This window comes from Jaculus jaculus, chromosome 3 (assembly GCF_020740685.1).
Source record: "Jaculus jaculus isolate mJacJac1 chromosome 3, mJacJac1.mat.Y.cur, whole genome shotgun sequence".
Classification (NCBI taxonomy): domain Eukaryota; kingdom Metazoa; phylum Chordata; class Mammalia; order Rodentia; family Dipodidae; genus Jaculus; species Jaculus jaculus.
In genome coordinates this window covers 183,013,520-183,025,792 of record NC_059104.1, presented here as the reverse complement: position 1 = coordinate 183,025,792, position 12,273 = coordinate 183,013,520, and the positions used below count along the sequence as shown (strand labels likewise).

Sequence of the window (12,273 nt, the reverse complement as noted above, 5' to 3'; positions counted from 1 at the left end):
AATTGATAAACTGCAGTAACTACATTTGTATGTTTTTCTCTCTCCTGAATTCATTCATTTTTTTTAAGTGAAAAAGATAAAAAGGGACTCCAGGATTTTGAAACTCAGTGGTCCCGAAGTGATGGGAAAATAGGCAAGGTGTCACAGCTAATTTCTGACCCTGTGTTCTGAGTTCTGCGCTCCTGATTCCCCGTGTCAGCCTGGGAGTCCCTGAGGCTGTGCGAACTGGCTGAACATCACTCAATCCTAGTTTCATATCCTCTTTTAATAATGTTGAGTCGATTCTGTCCAACTTTGATTCAGACAACCTGCTTGTCTTGAAAAAGTGATATATTTAATCAGGGGCTCTGTATCCAGCATAGCTCCCACCGCGTGTGAGTGGAGCCGGGGAGTAGTGCAGTGGTCTGTCACTCCTGTTTGAAGGGCTAATGTGGAGGCCGTCAGCGGAGAAGACAGGAGCTCGAACTGCTTGTTAGGACACATGATCAAAAGCCACTCTCTGCTTTCTGTCAATCAAACCTCATGTCGCCTTGTGGGGCAGACATTAAATAGATTTTTTTCAGCCTTACTCTGTGGGCACTTTGCCAGTTTGACATGTGAACTATTACAAAAGACAGCAGAGTTTTGACCGCTTGCTGACTGCTTTAAAACATTACTGTACACTTGTCAAAATGAAATATTCATAATACTATATTATGATAAATACAGGACAGTGTTATTTGGTACCTTTGTGTTGTAATTTGTGGGATGCTTTGTTGTGGTTGGGGCAGGATAAAAAAAGAGTAGACAATTGCTCTTTGGGTGAATGCGAAGAAAGTAGAACTAAGTCCATCCTAATGCAAAGCCAGCATACCTGAATGACAGCTTGGTGAGATGGTAATTGCTTTCTGTGCACAGCAATAGTGAATTAAATGTCACTTTTCATTCTCCTTGCTTCAAAAATTATTTACATCTTTATAAGTCAAAATAAGAGAAAGTTTTAGTCTTTACTTTTTTTTTTTTTTTTTTTTTTTAGCAACAAAGCACTTTGAACACTAATGTGGAATTAACATGGGATCTTACTGAATTTCTTCATTGGGAAGATGGGCTCAGGTCTAAATTCCAAGACACTGATCCATTTGTTCCCATGGGTCTTCTATCTCGGCCCTTGCTTTTTGCCATCCCCAAGGAGTCTCAGTACAGCTGCCTCCCTTTGTGATTACAGCATCCCGATAATGATGGTGACCTAGGCCTAACTGCTGAGATTTTTAGAGGAATGAATAGTGAGTACTTTTAGTTTGATTATTTGAATGCTCATTGGAGCGGGCATTTCTGACCATTTCCAAACACCCAAGGGCCTGTCCCAAAGCTGTTGAATCTTGATGTTTTGATATCTCCAAACTTGCTACTGGGTACTTGCTGTCTGCTCTCTAATGATTATTTTAAAAGGAGTTAAACATTTTCACCAAAACATACCATGGCAGTCTAGTGGAAGGCATTTAAACAGTGAGCTGCACATAAACAGCTGCTCCTTCAACAAGCCACTCTTTATAATACCCTTGTTACCTTCCAGTGTCTCAGATTCTGATTAGTCAACAGTGCTGATTGCGCACGGCGTTCCGCTGCCCATCTCCTTCTGCTCAGCTGCTCATGTCGGAGTTGTCATTTGATTACAACACAACTTGTGCATTGTTTCTCCAAGTTGCTGTTCACATTGTGTCTTTAGAACTGAATTATCCTGGTAAACCAGCATGGTGTGCAAGACTTTCCTCACTTTAAGTGTCTGGATACAGCATGGCATTAAAGAAAACAACACATGCACTGTTGGAACTCTTAGTTTAGAAAGCATATTTGTAACTTGAAACTGTTTTTGTGATTGGATTATGAAACAGTAAGCATGTGAAAGTGCTTTTAAAAGCACAACACTTTTCAAACGTAAAGGGTAGTAAAATCGTTGTATCATGGCTGTTAATTTTTAGTCAAATGTAAAGTTTTGGAAGAAATAATTGAGTATGTGGAACCTCCCAGGAAGGGCCTTTATCTTTGTCCCAGAACTAGATACATAATTTTAGCCCAATTTCTCTTCAACCCCAATGAAGACTACGCATAGGACAGCATGGTGATAGTTTAAGTTTTGATGAAATAAGTAAGGGTGGGAAAAATGTCTATAATGAAGTTTGAATTTCAGCTATTCCTTTGTTGTGACCCCCTGGAATTTACTCTTGGTGAAGAGGAAATGCTGACACACTAGAAACACAACCTCAGTCAAGGCCCTAAATCTGTCATTGTGCTCTGGAGTCTGCTCTGAAAATAGCAGAGCTCTTTTGGTAAATTAAAATCGGTGTGAATGGGAACAGATGTTGACATGCTCTACTTTATCTTCAGGGATCCCAGCTAGAGAGGAGAGGGTCAGTGAGGTTAGGTGGTTGGAGATATCTTAAAGTGTGCCAACTTGTTCCATGCAGGGAGTTCTACTTGGGGACATTAGTGCGTAGAATTGTGATTTCCCTTTAGTAGTCTGGCAAGAATCATACCTACATTACTGTCTCTAGAGGAAAATTGAGGGGAGATACTTACTACGGGAATGGCTCTTTCTTTTTGATGTTCTATGTGTTGTATTTTTTCTTCACCAAACAGCATTGGCTATAAACTGACTTGGCTACTATTAGGTGTTCTTTTTTTCTTTCCAAAATCACTTTGGTATAGCTTCCTAAAGCATTTGTTGAGCTCTAGTTCTATAGTAGATCCTTTGTACTGATATTTTTCAAAAATAATGAAAATGGTTTATGCTCTAAAAGTGTACAATTTATCAAATAGCTTGTCTAGTCAATTTAAATAAGTCTCATAGAAGTTTCAGTCTTGATTTGAAAAAATAGCATAGGATGAATTTATTTATAAGAACCTTAATAGTTTCTCTCAATTCCTTTTACATTTTAGATTACCTTATAATTTTCTAAATCTACATGAACAATAATGATCAATTTTGTCAGTATTATTCACACCTTTTATTAATTTAACATAGATGAATAAATGTGAATGTTGTGAAGAGTTGATTGGGAATAGATTTTAAATCTGACAGTTAGATTACAGGGTACCTAAGAAAAAATGGCTCTTTCAGTAGGTACCTAGTAATTTAATTCTTGTCTGAAATTATTATAATTTATTACAGTGTGTGGGTCCTAATGAATGTCTACTATTAAATGAAAAGGAGAAATTGAAATTAAGATTATGAAATTCTTTTAACTCATATCTTAAAATCCTCTTAAACAATTCAGAAGACATTAATAAGCTATGTAGGTTCCTTTCCATATTTCGTAATGACAAATAAAAACATTATTTTTTTAGCATTTAAAGATCCTACAAAATGTTAAATGCTGTTAAAACTCTAAGCTTGCAATCTTAGAATTTTATAAAGTGGTAGTAACCATATAAGAGCATTAAAATTGGCAAATATATTTAAATATTTATTTGAACTATACACAGACTTTTCTAACATTTGAGTTTGATAGAAATGACTGTTTCCTTAGTCTTAAGCATTTAATGTAGGGTAATTTGAGCTTTCATATAGCTATAAACCATATCAGATAAACATCTAAAAATACAAAATATGAATGAGACTTAAATGTGAGTAAAATTTAGAAGTAAAGATATCTAGATGACTCCAGGCATTGAAAGTGTTGCTCCTAGACTCAAGTATTTTTTTAAAAAAATCATAATTCCTAGACAAAAGCACTGATATCATGTGATAACATTTCTATCCTGATAGATTATCTGAAATATTATTTGAAAAAAACATTAGCTATTTGTTCCTGGCATTACTCCCCTGCTCATAAAGTATTGGAAAACTATTAAGAAAGTGAGATTAACTCCTTAACCTTCAAGCTATCACTGTACTGTACTCTACCATACTAGTCCATGTTATTATTATATTTACTTTTAAACTTCCAAGGATTGGTTTTCTAATTTCTAGAGCATTCTTTTCTTAACGGGGTACCACAGTGCATATGTAAACTGGTATTAGTTTACATGAAGATAGGGAAGGCAATGAGTTGATAAGTTCATACCTGAGTTCAGAGAATAAGTGTGATATGGGATGGGCAGGTTTGGAGCCTTACTTGGTTGTAGAGTCTAGGCTTTGCCTATGTGATGACCTTCTACAGCTAGTGCTGAATATGAAAATTAAATGAGATTTTCCAGAGAACGGCCATTTAGGTAGATTTTTTGTCAGTTGGATGAAGGTTTTTTTTTTTTTTTTTTTTTTTTTTTGAGGCTATGGAGCTATACCCCTAGGCTCCTGAGTCACATTTCCATTCTTCTCCTTTGTGATAAAATACTCCACCTCCCTCCTCCACCTGACTTCCGTCCCTAATGAAGCATGTCTAGCTGAGAGAATGCAGAGTACTAGCTGTTTTAATGTGGGAAGGTGATGTGTTGCCTCTGACAATCTGCTTGTGGAGTGCAAGTTAGCTCAGGCACCTGGAAGAATCATTGGCTGCTCTCTCAGCCCTGACCACTGAGCTCTTAAAAATGTTTACAGAAGTAGTTCAATAGCAAAACAATTGGATGAAATTCATTCGGCCCAAGTTTCTATAAATAACACATCTTCTCATCCATCAGCCATATCCCCATGGTTGCTGTTTATCACTTCAACTGCTTCCAGCACTTATTCTTCGGCATCTCTCATCTACCATCACAAAGGGCTAAAGTGGGCCCACTAGTGTGCAGACAGGGTAGAAAGGCTTAACTTCCTGTTGTGCAGTGTGAACCTGAGGGCCTTGCAATGAAAAAGTGCTCCTGAAAATATGATTGCTAATTGTGATGCCACAACTTTAAAAAAATGTTCATTTTGAAAAGTATTGACAATTTACAAAATCCTGCCTACTGTTATCTATTTAATTAGATTCCCCTCTTGTTGCCTATTTAAACTAAATGAAAGATGGAAATATGTTTGCTCTAAATATTTGATATGATTGAGATGAGATTAAGGGGTTTAAATGATTTAAAAATTATATTTACTTTAGTGCAATCTGTTAGATTCAGTGGGGATCTGGCATGTGGTTCGCTTTGTGCCATAGAAAAGCAAACCCTAAGGGTTAAACTGTTCGGCATCAGATAGGATTGCAAATCTGAGTTCCCTCTCTTGTTCCCAGTTTCAGAGTTCTGCAGGAAAAGTTGAGTTTCTGCTCAGACATTAGCTCTACTTCTTAGCAATGACCTTGTGGGGTAGGAAAGCATGGCTCAGTGGCCCTCTCCAGCTGTACGCTGCCTATCCGTTGGGGTGTAATCATGCTAGGTCCCAGCACCGCAGGCTTGGACATATGTTGAGTTTTATTTCTTTCTTCTGACATTAATCCTATTCACCAGCTGTTCCGCCAGCTGCCATTCTTCAGTTGGGAGATTACATTTTGGGGAATACCAACATGGTCTAGTTGACCACTGCTTTCCCTCTTCATCCCTCACCCTCTTGTTCTTTAGGCATGATTGGGCCTGGAGTAGGAGAACTTAAATTTTTTCCCACTATCATCTCAGTGTTTTTTTTTTTTTTTTACTTTTCAGATTCTAGACATTAACAAGATTTATGATCACTCTTAGTGTGCTGTAGATAAGCTTTCCATAGCCAGATTACCACCTTACTTATAAATCCCTTCCCATAAAAAGGTTTTAGGTTTACATTGAAGGATATAATTAATGTTTCTTATGCTACCATATAAACAACCTTAATTAGTGACAGTTTCTTTTGATGTTCTGAGACATATTCCAGCTGAAATATGCTTTCAGTTTCTTCTTTGTCTATCCCCTCCCACACAGGTTTGAGAGCATATCTCAGTTAAGATGATACTTTAAATTTTTTTTTTTTCCTGAGCTATGGTTTCACTAATCCCATTTGAATGGGCTATTAAATCTCTGTTACACTCATAATATATACTAATAAGTAGTATAGATTTCTCACTTTGTATTCCAGATGATCTGTCCATAAGCAGGATGTTAAACATCTGTAGTTTAAGCCTCTGGGACTAACAAATGCATTAATGCCAGAAAGAAATGTGGCCTGGACAGTAAGGTCACAGACCATGTGGTAAAGAAGCGCCCCCATATTAAGTCTCCAAGTACTTCCCACCATTAACCCTTCCATTTTCGTACAGGCAAGAAGACTAATAGACTTAAACTGGAATCACTTACAGTACATGTTCATGACATTAATACCAACAAATACACGAAATCCCATATGTGTTATAATTCTCTGAGCTAATATTTTAGAGTTGTTTAAAATGTTCTCTGTGCCTCACAGTAGCGTTCTGTTAGCTGTTAATTTACTTCAGAAGATAAGACCAGAAAATGGCCATATATTGACAAGCTTCTACTATTGTCTATTAACTCTGTGGCAAATGGAGGTCATGTACTTTGTTAAACTCAGTTTAAAAAGCACCTTAGGTTAAAGTCATTAGAATTGAGACAACCCTTCTGACTTCAAAAAAAAAAAAAAATACCCAAGACAAACTAATGGAGTATTTTAGAAGGTGGTTTTGTTTACTCATTCCTTTCTGCATCAATCCATCATCTATATATTCATCAATCTATCCATTTACTTATTTATTCCCTGGTACAAGACATTTCTTACTGAGCCATGTAAAAGAAAACACAGCAGATTGTGTCTCCCAAGCAGTGAGGCTTCATATAGAGAAGAATCTATAGAAAATGAAAGAAGTCGATAAATTGTCTACTGGAAAACCTATTGATTCCATACCATTTCCTGATGTCCCCCCAAAACACTGACAGTGGTGAACCCCATTTGCTAAATATGGATGTTCTATTTATAGAAATACTCATATTTTTATTGGTGGCCAGAGCACTGCTTATAGGAACCTACAGGTGACTAATAGGAGCTGCTCACTAAGTGGAATAATGAATAGTATTAGGTGTCAATTAAATCAAGCTTCCCCGAGGTGCAGGTGCTCCACAATGTACTGACACATTTCAAGTAGCAGTGCCACTTCACCCATGCATATGAACAAGCACATTTGCATATTAAAAAGCTGAAAATTATTTAACTGAAGCAAAAGTCTTTTAGAGATGATGGAGGTTATTAAAACTGTTGACAAGAAAGAAGGTAATTGCCTGAAAATGAGAGATGACATTCTGCTGTACACAGGGAGCGTTGTTTTTGTTGTATTGTGCGGCAGTGCCTGGGTGTCTAACCTATTACATTGAGACTGCTCCTATGCAATTAGACCCTTTTTGTCCTCACTTCAATAAGGCTGTGATTATGAAGGATTGAAGAACACTTGGCATATTGAATGTCTGTTGTTTTTATAACTTCGTCAGAAATGACAAAACACGTTTTGTGTCCTGTTTTTTCTTTGTGGGCTTATTGATTCTGTGATTATAATATTCATAAAAGACAATGTGTTCATGGTTGAACACTCTGTCATTTATACAGGTTTTATTTTTTCTGTCTCAGCACAGCATTTGTTTGAATGCCAAGGTGTTAGTCATAAGATGAGCAGATTTTTTAAAGTAAAAGATGAATAGGTGAGAAGTTTATCATGCTAATAATCCCAAATATTACAACTGAAAAGTGTCATAAAATGGATGATTTCCTAAGTTTCAGATGCAAATAATTCACCAAGTAAGGAAACTTGAAAGCTATTTCATTTTCTCCCTAGTTCTGGGCTATCTGGCTATTTTCCCTCCTATGTTTGAAGGATCCTGTGTTTAAGTGCTTGTCAGAAGTAGAGATTCAAGGCCCCCAGGGGAAGGTTCTTTCTTGGTACTATCTAAGGCAGTGCACCTAGCTTGTCTTCCTCTGTTCTGTAGGTAGTGCCTGAAACAAGGACAGGGAATATGGCAGTTGTCACTGAAACATGACAAATCATTTCAGATATAGAATTCATCGTCTATTAAAATTATGCATGTTGAAAGGTTTCTATCTAATTGCTCTAATGAGGCATTAGCTCCCCAAAGTACCATGGTGCCAGTGCATGGTATCCATGTCCATCGTCATATCCTTTCCTTGGAAATGAGCATTGGTGCTCTTGGGGGCATGGCCATCATAGTGTATTCAGCTGGACTATAGGCTTTTTCTACATCCCATTTTCCTCTCGGGCCAATCAGCTTCTATTTTTATTTCTAACAGAGTTTTAAATCCAAGACTGATTTGCTACATGGGCCTAACTGACTCCAAGTAATGTCCAAATCAACCCAGAAAGTTTTCTAGGGGCTTTGTCATTTGGGGGTTCTTTTCTCTTTGATTTGGCTGCATCTGGATGTTAGTAAATGAAGAGGCACACCTAGGATTTTTGTTAGCAGCTGTCTAGTGATTTATCTAATCTGACATGTTCATTTCTTTAAGTTGAAGAGGGAAAATGTCTTTAGGCTTTGCAATCTGACTCTTGATTTAAAAGATAAAAGTGAGGTACCCCAGTTCTCTTCAAACACATTATTTACTGCTTCCTGAGAACCTTAACTATTTAAATGACAAAAGTCCCAATATAGTCAAGCCCAAAGAGAAGATAGAAACCCCTCCCCACAAGCATGCCAAACTTCTCAGTCACTTCTTACATGCAGATCTAGTCATATACCCTAAGCCTTAGTTTTCATTCATACAACCCTGGTATTATATGAAATTAAATTATGTTTTATTCCAGTTACTGAGAATTAATCTTGTTTAAAAAGGTGAAGAACAATCTTAATCTTGTTTCATTTGGCCAATTTTAGTAGGGAAGAATCATTGTTTTAGTTATACAAATAGCTAATAGATTTTTTTTTCTTGGTAAATTAAATTTTTTGTTTCCATTTATTTTGGTGTCATTACTTAAAAAATTTTCCCAACTAAATCCATTAATATGAAGATATTTAGCACTCAGAATTCATAGTAATATCTTATTTGACTTTTAAATTCCCATCAATTTATAGATTGGAATTTCAAACAGCAAAGGCCAAAAAATTAGTTTTATTTTTGCACATTTGATTTTACATAAGTACTGGGGAATCAAACCCAGGCCAGGAGGCTATGAAAGAAAGCACATTTAACTGCTGAGCAATCTCCTCAGGCCATATCTTTATTTTTAATTTATAAAAAATTATACACTAGATATACTTAAGTTAAATATGAATTGTTTAATATAAATGAGAAATATAAATTAAATTAGCATCATAGATCTTTGTGTTTGTTCTGGAACACACATTATATAAAATGATTCCTTTTGTCAAACATTATATATTCTATGAAACCATCATGCTAGGGATTCAAGGGTATACCTTTTGACAGCCAAACAGTCATAAAAATTCCCTTCCTGATATAACACATGTGCCCATAAGTATTTCTTAGGACAGTTGATGAATGGATCAGTGGTCCCTAACATATTTTCCTGAAAGGTGTACAGGAAAGTAGCAAGCTTAGCTGTTCAGTGTTTTGAAGGAAATTTTAGCTTTCACTTATATATGCTTTCTCTGTGGTGATACTCAGTGTTTCTTCTGCTTGGCATAGCTAATGCACAAGTAAACAAAAAAAAAAGGCGTTTGAGCTATTATTTCTAAGGTTTGAAATGGTAAAATGGGACTAAAAAACAAATCTGAAAAAGCTGGTGCTTCAAGTTGGGTAGACTGTTGAGGTGGCAGAGCCAGTAGGGTAACAATCAAGTGTTGATGACCTAGCCTCAGCATGATCTAGGACTGAGCAAAGATCAGAGAAATGGGATGGGATGAGAAATTCTCTTAGAAACAAAGAATGAGTACAGAGGAACACTTGTGAACCAAGGATGCGATGGCAGGAGGTCTTCGGAACCAGAGTTGAGATGGGAAGTGGTATTCTGAACTAGAGTTGAGATGGGAAGTGGTCTTCAGAATCAGGGATGTGATGTGACGCAGTCTTGTGAACTACAGATGTGATGGGAGACAGTCTTCTGAAACAGAATTGGGATGGGAAGCAGTCTTCTGAACCAGGGGTGTGATGGGAGACAGTCTTCTGAACCAGGGGTATTATATGAGACTTTGGGGAAATTATAGAGTACTCCTGTCTTAGTTCTTCCCAGAACATTTTTTCAGTAAAATCTGGTTAATGAATAGCCATGTGCCCATGAAGAATGAAAAGCAGCCTGAAGCCTAAGGGCATGCATGAAGGTAATGGGAAATGGGACTTTATTCATCCCTTTCACTTTTTTAAATGCAGATTCAAAGTGCATCAGATTATGACATTCTGCCTTTCACTTGCAAACCATCTTTATTCTTCCCTACTCACTATTTTAAATCAGTGGGACACTCAGTAACCCCCTGATGGTGCCAGGAGCTCTACAAACTTCTGCTTGTGGGGCAAGCTATAATGGCCTTGCTTTGCATAAAATAGTACACCAGGAAATCTGTGGATCTTGGTTTGTTAGTTTAATAATGCCTTCATGGCTCCTAGGAGTTTGAAGTTTGCAATGAGCCTTCACATGCTTCATTTGAATCTCATAAAAAGTTAGAGTGGGAGGAAGAAGAGACATTATTCTTAGACTATTCTAGAAGCAAGAAAATTAATGATTAATATTTGGAATGCCAGTAAACATGGAGCTGAAGTGAGCTTTAGGTCTCCTGCTCTTCAGTGGCTGAATTCTTCTGTTTGCATGGGACATGACAAGCATGGTGTCCACGTGGAGGGTTGTTGTGGAGGCCCCTCCAAGGTGACGAAGTCCCTCTGAGGTGCACACTTGTTGTGGTGGACACTCTGAGGCAATGAGCACCCTCTGAGGTGATGAGGTGCATGCTCATCTGATCAGCACTGGGTAAACTCAGCTTTCCTGAGCTTTTGACCATTGTTAATTAACCTTGAGGGAATGAAGTGGTTCTTTTTGCAAAGGAATACTTGGTATATGAGGCATGGTGGGTGTGGTAGGTGTTAGAGAGGCTGAGGGAGAGTTAACAGAAGACTGAAAAAGATGTTTTAGTTCAATGTTGCATGTCTCTTTGCCCTAAATACCTTATCAAATAAGTTACTGTTCCTTTCTTGATTTATTTACTCAGAAAATGTTTTAACCTCAGGGTTTCATCTATATAAGCATGTGGGCAGCAGCATATGAAAGTGCATGTATGTTTTCATGCTGCCTGAAGAACCATCTGCTTTATAATTATTTTCTTGAAAATTTCACAGTAATCACAATCATTCTTTGAATTAAACACTTCTGTTAAAAAAAAATAGAGGCATACTTGGTGGCTCATGTCTTGATTGCTGTAGGTTTGAGGCCAGACTGGGCTATAAAGCGAGTTCCAAATCAACCTGGACTACAGTGTGACCCTGCCTCAAGTATAATTTTTGAATATACACAAAATCTAGAGAATGCCATATGATCCCATATGTACACCTTATCTATTTTAGAAAAGTATCAATACTTCATTTTTCCTAAGACTATTTTTGTTTTATAAAAGTTGAAATTAAAAATTAAGTTTCAAAACATGGCAAGCATATGGAAAATAATAAAAGACACTCAAATTACTGCTGCTATTAGTCAGCATATGCCAGTTGTTTAAATCAAACATGGATACAAGGCTACAGTACCTGAAAGATCAAAAACAGGAACAGGCCACACAAGATAGGAAGAGTGTAATAAAAACATTTGTAATTTATAAGCATATGCCCACCAGTAAGAGTTTTCTTTTACAGGTAGAATTCTGCCTTTCATTTCATGTATTTCATACATAACTCCTTGAACATGGTGATGGTCATATCAGAGATAGTAATATTTTAGTTAAGGCATTTTCACCTGTATATGGGCCATAAGGCTCTGCTAGAATATTTCTGTTCTTGTCACATACTAACCATTTCTTCCCACCAGGTATGCCAGTTGAGATATTACTGACAGGGATTAAAACTTCAGTAAACTCATGTATCTGTCATTGCTTTGCCATTAGATCAAACTGCATTGGTCTGTACGCACTGAATTATCTTCATCTGGCACCTTATTTTGGAATCGCTTTAGACTGCCATATCTGTAAAAACTGTTCCTTTGTTGGAGAAAATCCTCTCTAGATGGCTAAAATACAGCAACGACTAGACTCAATGTTCTTATCATTTGGCTTTAACACGCATGATATTCAGCTGTATTTTAGCAAGAGTAGTCACCTGATTTTGTGACGGCTTTTACCTGGGAACAACATGGCTTATCAGATTTTTTTTTTCTTTTTCTTTTATTCTTTTTTTTTTTTCTTTCTTCTTCTTTTTTGTTTAGTTTTTTTTGAGTCTTACTCTATCCCAGGCTGACCTGGTATTCATTCTGAATTCTCAGGTTGGCCATGAATTCATAGTGCTCCTCCTACCTCTGC

General features: G+C 37.0%; 1 protein-coding gene across 24 annotated transcripts in view; it reads left to right on the top strand.

Annotated features, from left to right (window-relative positions):
- Sox6 (SRY-box transcription factor 6) overlaps window positions 1-12,273 on the top strand; it is a 610,295-nt gene that overhangs the window by 308,702 nt on the left and 289,320 nt on the right. The gene's annotated exons all lie outside the window — the stretch shown is intronic.